General features: G+C 43.9%; 1 protein-coding gene across 1 annotated transcript in view; it reads right to left on the bottom strand.

Moving 5' to 3' along the window:
* Positions 1 to 12,971, bottom strand: part of LOC142582935 (beta-1,3-galactosyltransferase 5-like) — a 229,183-nt gene that overhangs the window by 70,996 nt on the left and 145,216 nt on the right. The window lies entirely within an intron of this gene.

Genomic DNA, 12,971 nt, shown 5'->3' with positions numbered 1-12,971 from the left:
ATGATCTTTTGCACTTTTGAGCCTGACTGCATTTGCGTACGTTCTTTGCAATTTTACAGCGTAAGCTGCTATGGGCTCATTTCTCCAGCCATTTTGATTGGTGGTGTTGGCCACCGCCGCTGCCGGTTTCCATTGCAACTATCGTCAGGCTCCAACCCACTATGGGGATTGGCCAAGAAATAGTTAGACTGTCGTGAGGAAGAAAAACAATACTAAGGAGATGAATAAAAAATGCTAGAACAAACAACACGTATGACATACCTGATTAAATCAAGCAGGCTAGGGAACTATTTGTCACCGTCCCGTTTCGAAGGGGGAACCACTAATTCATAATTACCATCATCATTAGCACAGTATCGTGCTCTTTGTCACGCAATGTGAGATGCACTCTACAATTTGCATTGCCGTTGCACATTATTACGTCAGGTTGCACAACACGTAGCAGCTGCCGAGGTATCGGTACAAGGTAGTCTGTGTTTCCTATCAAATATGTGGCTCCTATCTACTATGGGGGATTGACCAAAAAATGGATGGACTGTCTTGAGGAAGAAAAAGGAAGATTAAGGATATCTATACAAGTATACTAGAATGAAAAACGCATACAGCATACCTGATTACCTCAAGCATGCTAGGTGACTGTTTGTCACCGCCCAGTTTCAAGGGGGATGAAGACAAATCATCGTCGTCATCATCATCACCATCAGCAGCAGCATCAGCACCGAATCGTGCCATTTGTGAGGCGATGTAATATTCGCGCCGCGTAGTTTAGATACCTGTGGTTACTCTTCGGTGCACTTTATGGCGCCTCCTCTCAAGTTACGAACCACTGCTGAAGAAGCGAATTCCCGAGCTTGGCGCGAGGCTACAACCAGGCAACATCGGGCTCAGTAGACCGCTGTGCAGAGAGCAGCACAAGCGCTATAGCTCGCCGTCGACGCCGGGAGGAACGTTCTAGTTAAAACGACGCAAAGAGGCGTCACCGCGAAGACCCTCTAGCGCGTGCTGCCGAAAATGGAGTTCCTATGGAGCCGCTCCTCCAGCTTAAGCTGTGACTGTGATTGGTGTGCCGCGCAGGCCTGTTGCTATTTTGAAACAAAGCAGTAGTTGAACGTGTTGATTGTTCTGTGCTAGTGCGCGGGTAGAACAAGCTTTGCATTTCATAGAATATAATCCTTGCTGATAGCCCCGCTTAATTGATTGTCTCAGGCTGATACGTGCTTTCTCAGGTCTGCGAGGTGGAGACAGAAAATTTTCAGAGGCATGGCGATCACGACATTGCATTACACCGATCTCCTGTACGACAGTTATAATAAACTAGCTTACAGAAGGGAAATGATTATTAAGTTGAAACATTTGTGTATCTGCATTAGAGCACATTCGTAAAGTCTTAGCTATTGCACATTGCGTATAGCATTAGGCCCTTTCTGCGTTGTTCGATGTTCAACGATGTGATCTGTAAACAATTCTCAGCTGCTTATATGATACACCACTCTCAGAACATCAGAATGTGCGACCTTGGCCCATGCGCTCTTCTATGCTCAACGCTACGAAAGCTCTACTACTCTACTTCAAGGGAACTAAAGCTTGCATGGCCTTGTGTTTTTTGAAGGGGACTACATTACACTAATTGAAATAACCGAAAGTTACTCAGTGCGATATCTGGGGAAGCGAAGAGAACATGGGGCAATAATTGTAGCACTCTCCTCAACTTCATTCAGAAGGACAAACACTCCAATGTATTCTGACGACTGGATGATTGGCCACTGTCAATACAGGCGCTGCCCTTCGCTCGTCGGCATTCAAAGCCGTAAAGGAACTTTTGTGTTTCTTAAAAGAGACTGGCCTTTGGGAAGACCTCTGTCTGTGGAGTCCGTCGTGGTTGTGCGTGCGTGAATTCGCCGAGTCTTTCTTTCGTCTCTCTCTTATCATTTTCCAGACTACGCTATCAACTCCCAGCATAAGGTAATCTTGTTTAGCATCCCTGCCTTTTGCCTTTGAAGGCGAAAGCCTGAAATGTCTCATACCCCCGATGGCACTGAAAAAAAAGTTTAATCCAATCCAGTGGTACAAGAACTATCATCATCAGCAATGGCTCATACACCCCTAAGCAAGCAAAAAATGCGATGACCCATCCCTCTCTTAATGCAGGGGCTACAAGCACTCAGCTAAGTGAAGTGCACAGTACATAAATTCATTGGAATCACGCATACAACGTACAGAAACGCGGCGTCTAGTGAAGTGGTACAAAATGCCACGCGACCTCCTCAGTGGCTCACACCTCCGTAAGCATTGGCGCATCCCCCCTTTAAGGATGAGGCTGCAAGCGTTCAGCAAAGTGAAGCTGACAGAGCACATACGTTCATTGAAATCACGCATACAACACACACGACAGCATGTGTCAATCCCTTGCTGAGAGCATGCAACGTAAACTAGATGAGAAACGTAGTTGGCGCGAGTCGGACCCCACTATACAAGCACGCAAAGCCGCAGCTAAGCGTCGAAAACGAGCAGAAGGAACCGCACTGCAAAAGCAGCAACGCGACGATGCGAGAGGCCGCATTGCCAAGTGTGCAGCAGGCTTTCGCTTTCGAATGTTACGGGAGTGTAACATGCAGCCAAACTTTCTTTTCTCCACTCTCCTTGAAGGCGACTTGATTGTGCGGCCACCTGTCACTCTTTGTGAACATTCCTCCGCCACTACAAGGGCTGGCTCTTTATTATCTTTCTTTCCTCTTTTCCTTATTTATCCTTCCCCCTTTCTCCTTCACCCTGTGCAGGGTAGCCAAATTAGCACGGCCTTGTCTCGTTGTTGCCTCAAAACATGGCTCGTGCCCACGAGAGAGATCACTTTGTCTCCCTGCCTTCTTCTTCATCAACTCTCTTTTGTCGCTCTGCGCCTTCTTTTTATTTGTTAGAAACTACGCTTTATGCCTTGTAGCAACAAAGAAATTACCGTTGCCTGGAACTATCACACCACATGGGCTTGCCCCAACTGACTAGCTCGGGCCCTCGCGACCAACAGTAACTGGTGCGGCGGGCCCGGGGAGACAGCAAGAGCCGCAGGAGCCCTGGACTGAGGGTGCCTCCCCGCACAAGCAGAAAGACACCTTTTTTTTTCTTTTTTTCAATAAATGGTTTTCCTCCTCCTCTACCTGGCACTAAGAAAGGGAGGGAGAAAATCTTTAGGTCGAAACCAGAGCGGAAATAAAATAAATGGTCTCTTGCCAAAAGCTTTCTTTTTAATCATGTACTCGATGATAACTTTACAGCGTAGCACAATTAGCATACTCTTTAAAAAATTGCAAATTACGTAACTATGCCAGAAGCACAATGCGCCGTGGAAACGTCGTCCGTGTAGGAATGTTGCTTCCACGATGATTTTCTCTAGTGGCCAAGAAAAAATATAGGCGGTACTGCTGAAATAGAGCCGACTGCCTGTGAGATAATGCAGTTTAGTGGTCAAATATATACGCGTCAAGCGTTTTGGTACATAGGCGAATGCGTGTATTTAAATATTATTCTAGCAACTAATGAACCTGCCAAATAAAATTGTAAACCATATAATACATATCTGATATCACGAGTTTAACTGCTATTTCACTTCATTTTATTAACTTAAAGGCCATTAATAAAATGGGTTAATATAAGGGGCGGGTACACAAGTTATACAGCTGCATTAGTAAAATATACACGAGGAATACATATATAATCATATTGAATTGTGAACATAAGTATTGCGAAATGAAAACACGCTATACATGTATACAGAACAATGACACGAAAGAAGCAATTAAACAAATGTTCATAAACGCAGGTCTTCATTTCATGCGGAAAGAAATGATCTACAGCAGCTTTTAGGAAGCAATGTGCTCAGGAAGGCCGTTTAATTTAGTGGTTGCCTGTAAAAATAAGACGCTGAAAAATGTCGTATTGACACGTAGACAAACAACTCTAAGGGAATGACCAATGCGGTTAGATATGCATGATGGGGCTGATATATAAGGCGCGAGATGAGGTGAGCAACAGAACTTATTTTGTAATAGAGGTGCAACAAAAAAGGCATACTTTATCAATTATATGGACACTTCAAGCAAATTGTCACTATCGTCGTCGCTGGGGGGGCTCCAATTACATTTAGGCATAACTATTCTATAAGCTTATCACTGCCATATATGCGGGTCATAATGCTAAACCATTAAATGAATAAAGTTGTTCATACCACGTCTCATGTTGTTGACTAAATTATTCCTGAAAATTTTGAGAATGGAAGCCCACGGACAGATGTCATAAAACAGAACATTCACAGCGCATGCCTTATATCTAAAATGTACTCAGTCTATCATTAAAAGGGCAAACAAGCAGCTGCAGCAGCGGCAGCGGCGGAAGAGCCGGCAGCAGCAGCAAGAGCAGCAGCCGCCGCCGCCTATTTTTACGTCGTGCGGTAGCTAGCTGGGTGAGTCGGTACACTGACACCATATATACTTACAACGCGCAGTAAAAAATACGGCCTAAGAATAGAGGCGGAACACGAGCGCTGACTCACGACTAAATATTTATTGCATTCAAACAGCCATCCACTCCACGTCCACGGCCGGACAAAGGCCCCTCCCTGCGATCTCCAATCGCCCCTGTCATATGCTAGCTGTTTCCAACTCGCGCCTGCAAATTTCCTAATTTCATCACCCCCCTTAGTTTTCTGTCATCTTCGACTGCGCTTCCCTTCCCTTGGCACCCATTCTGTAAGTCTAATGGTCCGCCGGTTATCTACCCTACGCATTACATGGACTGCCGAGCTCTATATTTTCCCTCTTAATGCCCGTTAGAATATTATATATATCCCCGTTTGCTCTCTGGTCCACACCGCTTTCTTCCTGTCTCTCAACGTTACGCTTAACATTCTCGTTCCATCGCTCATTGCGCGGTCCTTAAGTTGTACTCGAGCTTCTTTGTTAACCTCTGACTTTCGAGCCCATATGTTAGCAGCGGTAGAATGCAATGACTGTATATTTTCTTTTCGAAGACAGTGATATGCTCCGAGTCAGGATTCGGTAATGCCTGCTGTCGGCACTCCAACCCATTTTTATTCTTTTGTAAATTTCCTGCTCATGATCAGAGCCCCCCGTGAGTAAGTGACCTGGATAAACGTACCCCTGCGCCGGCTTACTTCTTACTGGCGGTCATAACGTTTTGTTCCCTTGACAGGCTATTGAACATTACCTTTGTCTACTCCATATTAATCTTCAGCCATATTCTTACACTTGCACATTTAAGGTCCTCAATCATTTGTTGCAATTTATCCGCAGCGCTGCTAAACAGGACAATGTCATCTACAAAATTAAGGTTGTTGAAATATTAGCCGTTTTTCATCTCTCCTAAGCCTTCCTAGTCTAATAATGGCTGGAATACTACAAAACATGCAGTGAATAGCATTGGAGAGACTGTATCTTCTTGCCGCACCTCTTTCTTGATTTGTAATGTTCTACTTTTCTTGTGGAAAAACAAGGTGGATGTGAAATCTTTGCCTATGTTTCAAGATATTCACGTAAGCACTTCTGTAGTTCTTGATTACGCAATGCCTACATTATTGCGGGTATCTGTATGCTGAATCAAATGCCTTTTCATAATATATGGAAGCCATATAGGAAGGTTGATTGTGCTCCGCAGATTTCTCAATTACCCGACTGATGACACGGACGTGATTAGTTGCAGAATATTCCTTCATAAAGCCAGTCTGTTCTCTTGGATGATTGACGTCAAGTTTCGCCCTGATTCTATTGGAAATAGTCTTGGATAAATATTTTTCACAATATGGAAAGCAAGCTAATGGGTCGATAGTTCTTGAACTCTTTAGTGTTTCCCGTAGTATGGATTAGTAAATTGCAGGCATTCTTGCACCTCTCGGGTACACTTGAAGTCATTAGGCATCGTGTATTAGGGACCGCAAGATCTTCAAGTGCAGTATGTTATCTATCTTTGGTTAAATCGACTGTTAATCCATGTTCTCTTGCCGCTTTCAGGCGGGACGTATCTTGCATGGCCCTTCTAACTTCATCAGGGCAAAACCTGAAACTGATATAATTTCACAGGCGCGGCTCCTTACGCGTAGCGTATTTATATATAGTGGCGCCTTTGTCACGTCATTACATGTCCTACAGAGCGCGATTAAGCTGTTAAGGGGGCCAGAAATTTTGACGCCCCCGTGTGTGTCATGTCCGCATTAGTCGGATGCGGGTATATTTGGAACACCACCAGAGAAATTCAAGCGCTACATCGAACCTTGCCGTCGCAGTCAGGGCTTCGCTATTAGCGCGAAACCGCCAATTTCTTCTATCGCGTACTGAATAGTTTGCCATGTTCTTAGAAAACTCATTCTACAAGGCATTGTCTGCTAGCGTGTTATACACTTTTGCAGCACACAGGCGTATAGAAATGAGAAGTTATGCTGCACGTATTAACCTTCTAAGTGCTGTCGGCGACTCTTACTCGGTTACAATTTCTTCGGCAATGAGTGCCAATGACGAGTCTGTCTCGTCCAGTGCCAGTAACTGGCCGGGCTGATCCAATGCATTTTGACATTCTGGAGAGTTCCCTCCTTGGCAGCGAGAGTGCGTATAGACTCCGTTCGCTTACGCTCGTCCGGTAGAGATTTAGAAAATGGCGGCTGCCAGTCACGTGCTACTGCGCCCGCCGCGAAAGCGCGGCTTTAATATAATTGAATTATCAAGCCCAAAATATGATTTGCTTCTGCATAAAAGCATGGACAGTGATGTTAGTGTTTTTTTTTTGTTGTTGAAATGGACACATCCAGAGACTCTGATGTCACCGACTGTGACGATAGCTTTGATACGGTGGAGCAGTGCACGAAGTTAGATGAACCGAACTTTCCACCAGCTCCACCTTGTTTAAAGTGTGTGTATTGTCAAACGCAAGTTGTGAATTTGCTACTCCGATGTCATATATATTTCGAATATGTGAAAAAAATTGTTATCCAGATGTTCAATTAATAAAGAATGTCATTTTCAAAACAAATTTTTGGTTTTCTTGTCTGCAAATAAAGTGTTCAAAATAAGTATATTTGAAAGAATGAATGAATTATGGGTTTCACGTGCCTAAACCACGATTTGATTATGAGGCACGCCATAGTGGGGGGACTCTGGATTAATTTCGGCCACAGAGGATTTTCAACTTGCCCCCAATGCTGTGGACACGGGTGCTTTTGAACTTCTCCCCCAAAGAAATGCGGCCGCCGCGGCCGGGACTTGATCCCGCGACTTCGTGCTTAGCAGCGCCACACCGTAGCCGCTACGCCACCACGGCGAGTATAAATATATCTAAGCGCGCACCACTGATGCACAATGAGCAAAATGACATCTATGATTTCGGCGCATTAATTGTAAATATGAAAAGAACAAAAGATAAGTACCCAATGAGAAACCAACAATAAGCACGCAAGCATGAAACGAACAAACATAGTGTGGGAGGCGTTTCCTTTATAATGGCTATATTGTCACGAAGTAGTGACGGTGAAGAAGGCAGAAAAACTGTGATTAACGAAACTAGCTTCTTATTGGGCGAACTTGTTCCCTCAAAAGCAGGCTACACTCAAAGAAGAACGATAGCGGCGAACACACTCGGCGATCATCGAAAATCTGATCAGTGGGTCAAGCGCGTCGGCTTTTATACGTCAGTCGTTGAATGTTCCAGAGTAATCGCTGGAACCCGCGTGCCTTCACCAAAGTTCTACATCATTCGCGTCGCGCACACATGCAATCAGATTACACAAGGTTCGGTGACAGATAGCGAATGGAACCATCGATAACATTCCAGGAAATTCCGATACATGCAGGCGCGTCCTGCGCTGTGCGACAACATTTGTTAGGCGGTGAAACGTGGTCGCCCGATAAACAAGTACGCGTGTCAATATCTACTGCGATATGCCAGAGCGAGCTTTGGCACCATGCCGGTTTTAACGCTGCTTGAATAAAGAGTTTTCGCTTAATTCGTGTCGCTCCAGGTTACCTTCGAACTTTTTAAGGCTCTTGTGAAGAAGTTGTATTAAGAGAAGTGTATGACATACGAGCTGCGAGCAAAACAAAAAGAAATCATCAAAATACCTGCGCCGTTCAAAGGTCTCATTGGCGTCACACACACGCCTCGCGACGAAAAAGAGAAAGGGGCGAAGCGAACAAAGGCAGCTGCTCCATCATAGTTCACGGCTTCACTAAACGTGAGTCAGTTTCAGGCCACAGCTGTGTACTACCGAGAAGCCGGCGCCACAGCAGCTTGTGGACAAGTGATGAGGTTTAAGAGTGCAGAGATGTCAATGCGAGAGGAGTGTTTACTTCTTTTTATTTCCAAAGAACAAGTCACAGGTGTGAGTTTTACACAGATTGTAAGTCACCGAAAACAACAAGGACGACGACGACGACGACGACGACGACGACGACGACGACGACGACGACGACGACGACGACGACAACAACAACAACAACAACAACAACAACAACAACAACAACAACAACAACAACAACAACAACAACAACAACAACAACAATGGGCGCCGCCATCTCGGGCTGCTACATGATCGATTTCTTAATTTTCTTCGCGGTGACATAAACGTTAACATGCTCGTGAAACGTCGAACGCAGCCGCCATAGCCGTATTCGTGCATATGAATTGACTGTGGTAGCGTACATGTAATTATTACAGTAAAAGAAAAGACAGCCTATGATGACGTCAATTTCTTGAAATGACCTGTAGCTGTTATAACGGACATTGGTGCTCTCTTATTCGTGAAAGAGATGAAAGCGCGCTGCGGAGGTGAAAGACAAATGAAACAGCAAAAAAAAAAAATGCATATAAAAGAGGATAATCTTTCTTTCGCATCGAAGGATGGATTATATATGCATCTCCCTTCAAACGCGATGCTGACGAGCGCTTTTAAAGGGGTTTTGCTTGTTTTGTTTTTCGCGCCTTGAAGTCCCTTCTATAAAAAACAAATCGAAGTGTAAGATAGAAATAATGTGATACGCAACTTAGGCCCCAGATTCATTGCGTATTTGAAGAAGTGGTACTGGATGGGGTCAGATTTGTTTCAGGAATTCAAAACGAAGGGACATTTTCTGTTTATTATTTCTGAAGATGATAAGACTAATAGCGGCGTACTGCTTCGTGAATACCCATTATTGTGGAAAAATGTTTCGGAATAATAACCTACACAATCATGCCACCTAATGATCGGCACCAATTGAAAACGTTGTATCAAATAAGCAAGGAAGAATTTTTCATACTAGCCTGTAGTCATCATGGTAAACACATAATTTGTGATTGCTTATTGAAATTAATTAATGAAAGCGATGGGCGAAATCTTTAAATTAAAACAAGAATCACATATGTAAGTGACGTTTAACGCGTTTAACTTTAATTGTGTTAAAAAGCAATTTTTTTTATTTCTGTCAGGAGCAGGTCAACTCTTAAGTCGCGAAATTGCAGTAGAGGATAACAGAATCGCTTGCGCTTCGTGCTGTTAATGGAGCGCATGGACCTCAGCACAAATTAAATAAGACGATATGTTGTATGAATCATTAAATATATTTAGCGCAGTAACCAGAGCTCTTTCACCAATTAAAAGAGGATGAAATATTTGTGTCCAAAAAAACTAAGAATTTGTTGATATTAGCACATTAAAAGTGCCACTCCACTCTGTGATGGTCGATGACCAGCGAAGCTCTTTAGCGCACGACACATAGTTGACCCAGAATAGTGAACCAAGGTACGAACATATTTATTGCCCTAGTCTGTGGTCATCGTGGCGATATAGGTACGCGCACACATTCGCGTATCACCTCTGTTATTAAACGTGTCCGTCACGTAAGTCAATGAATGGCTCGTACCGCCTTAAAGGGACACTAAAGCGAAACAATAAATCAGTTTAGACTACTGAAGCATTGTTTGAGAACCCTGCAGGCATTCATTTAAAAAAATAGTTTGATTATTAGATGATAAAATGAAGGTCCAAGTATCAGTATTTGAATTTCGCGCCGAAACCCCAGCGCCGGTACGTCAGCGTGACGTCAGGGATACCAAAGTATGTTTTCGCGTTTGGGCAGCGTTGGCTGAGTAAAGGTTCCCGAAAGTTGCCATGTTTAATATTTGGTTCCTTTAGAACGCAATGTAGTCAATCTGAGCCGCTACATATAATTAGTAGGCCCTAGAAGATGCCATCAAAATCCAAGAAGTCACAGCCCCCAGGTGCCGGAACATAAGTAGGCGTCGCCACCCGTATTTCGTTCTTGCGCTTTTTCTGTACTACCAAACGTCATATCGTTGTAAGAGGGGTGTTTTTGGTGTTGTAGAACGGTAATTTACTGACGCAGAAGAAAGAATTTTTCACTTTAGTGTCCCTTTAAGCAATGGCTCATACCCTCGTCAACGCGGTCTCCCCATTATGACGACAGAAGTCAAATTCTACGCTGGAACAATGACCGGCAACGGAGCCAGCCATGGAAGATGACGACGACGACGAACGTGCGAGCAGTGGCACTAGCGCGCTTGCACAGTTGACACCGAGAATTCTTTAACAGTTCGGAAAAGTAGCACAAAACATTTTTTTAAACACCTCTTCTTACCCGTGTGCCTGGGACTTCTTTGAGTCCCACGTATGATAGGGGTAGTTCAAGGGCGCGTTACAGATCCCCAAGTCTACAGGAGTATGTGCCATTGAGCTTGGACCCTTTCTACACCATCACCAGTATCGGCACACATGATGATTTGTGTGTGTGAACCTCTCGGACACATTCTTTTTTTCAGGTGCTAGCCATAGACAGCGTCACTGTAGAAGAGAGATAGATAGAAAGTGTGGGATTGAAGTCCAGAAGCAACTGAAAGAATCAGGAAGAAGCCATTATGTCTCGAACTAATCACCAATTTCAGTAACCGAAACGTTGTTGAATGCATTCAAGGACTGTTTATTGGTAGTTAACACAATTACTATCTGATTATAATATTCACAGAGCTAATCTTGTTAGTTATTATAGTCGGCATTTTTATTTGTTGCGGATGCATCAGAATACTCTCGCTGAAGAGGCAGAGCTGCAGTGTCAGCACATGCTTTCTTTCTTTGGTTGAGTGATTTGCTCTTTTCCTAATTTTCTTTTTTTATTTCGTTAGGTTTGAAGCGGATCAAGCGGAAGCTAGCATATGTGCAAACTTTCATCTGCATCAATGCGTCCATATTTTTTATTCATAAATGTGAAACGGCTGCCACACCAACCGCACAAGTGTGCGTTTAGGGTGATGAACGGTGGGGAAAACTTTGATAACTCAAAACATAACCGTTGTGCTTGCACTATGTCAGTGATGTAGTGATGTTGTGAAGCACATCACTACATCGAATAAAACAGTTTCGGTCGTTTTCCGTGTGTGCATACCACAAAGGTGCTTGCCAAACAACGCGGGCGAACCATTTCGCTCGCAAATGACACCCGACAGCGCAACCCCAATTTCCATTTACCCACGTCGTGCCATCTCGTGGGAGCGGCAGTGTCAACGTCTGCAGCTTACTACCAGCGCCGGTAGACGCCGCTACCTAACGAACGTGGTGGATCACGCAGCTGTGGGCTGTGACGACCAAGACTCTCCGCTTTGCTCAACCTGGAAGTCGGTGATTCGAGAGCACGTGTTAAGATACACAATAAGCGTGGTCTAATTGCCCATCAGGCGCTGGTGCATGTCAGGTGTAGTATGACTTAAAGTTCGTTAACTTTCGCAAAGGTACGAACATGGCAAATCGCTAATTATTGTATTTTGCTTGAGCTTCTGAACGCATTCGCTGTGATAAATAAATCATGGAATAATAAATGATATCAATATGACCGACAGAACTTTTTACTAGTTCAACACTGCTCCTAAGCGATCACTACTGTTTTTTTCTTACATAACCACCCTGAAATTCCAAACTTTGAATATTCAACCCTAGTCGCCGATATACTGCGTGTTTTGTTTGCAAAAGAGTAATTAACTAAAATTTAAAAAAATACTAGAAAACTTAACACCTTGATGTCTGTTGCAAAGAAGATAACCTAAACATAGACACGTCACCCTTCCCTTCCGCCCCCTATCTGAACACCCGTTTTTGTAAACTACTAACATTTTTTAAACACCGAACATTTGTTCACGAGTTGCTTCACTAAATCTTCTAAGTACAAAAATCAAAAATCAAGCCGCTGCTATTGCATATACTTACGGACCTTACTCTATGCAACGAGGGAGAGAAATAAGCTTAGAACGACAGAAAGCTGAGCTAGTTGGTTAGGATTCATTATCCAAAAGGTGAGGAGTGCACACCGGGCACAAGAGAAGAGAAGTGGACAACACGAACGCCGAAATAAGGGGGACCAAGGGGCAAAATGTTTTATATGAACTACAACAACGCATAATGCTGCTATTGTATTTGCCTGTTTATTACTTGTGCCTAATAAAAGCAGGCTTGGTTATATTCTATTCTCTTTACAGTAATTCTGACCTTGTTCGATAAGTCGCGCAGCAAAGCGTTCCGCTCGACTGAACGAGGTATCGCAGAGCTAAAAGCTTGGAGGACACTTGTGCTTCGCCGTTAAGAGTGGAATGCGACAGCACTGAAAGATCCCTGACTGCTTCTCACAGTTCCTGACATCTGCAGCTTATGTAACCGTATGTTTAAAGCGCTGATGGTGAACGCTATGCACGAATGCGAACTTTCTGGTAGAAACGCTGCCTCTTAGGTGGGCCGATCCCGGAGGCAGTGCACAACCACCCAAGAAAAGGTGCATCATTTTCAGGCGTCTGCTATTGTTTCGCATTTTTAATGTTTAAGTGTGAGAAGATATAATATAAAAAACATGCGCTGTCGGTGTTTTGTTTCGTGATACTCGTTTGTGGGCTGTCATTCCCAAAATCCGAGGAACACCTTTCTCAAGAATGAAGGACAATGT

The sequence above is a fragment of the Dermacentor variabilis genome, chromosome 5, assembly GCF_050947875.1.
Source record: "Dermacentor variabilis isolate Ectoservices chromosome 5, ASM5094787v1, whole genome shotgun sequence".
Classification (NCBI taxonomy): Eukaryota; Metazoa; Arthropoda; class Arachnida; order Ixodida; family Ixodidae; genus Dermacentor; species Dermacentor variabilis.
Note: the sequence above shows the minus strand (reverse complement) of the source record. Positions and strands in the feature narration are given on the sequence as shown.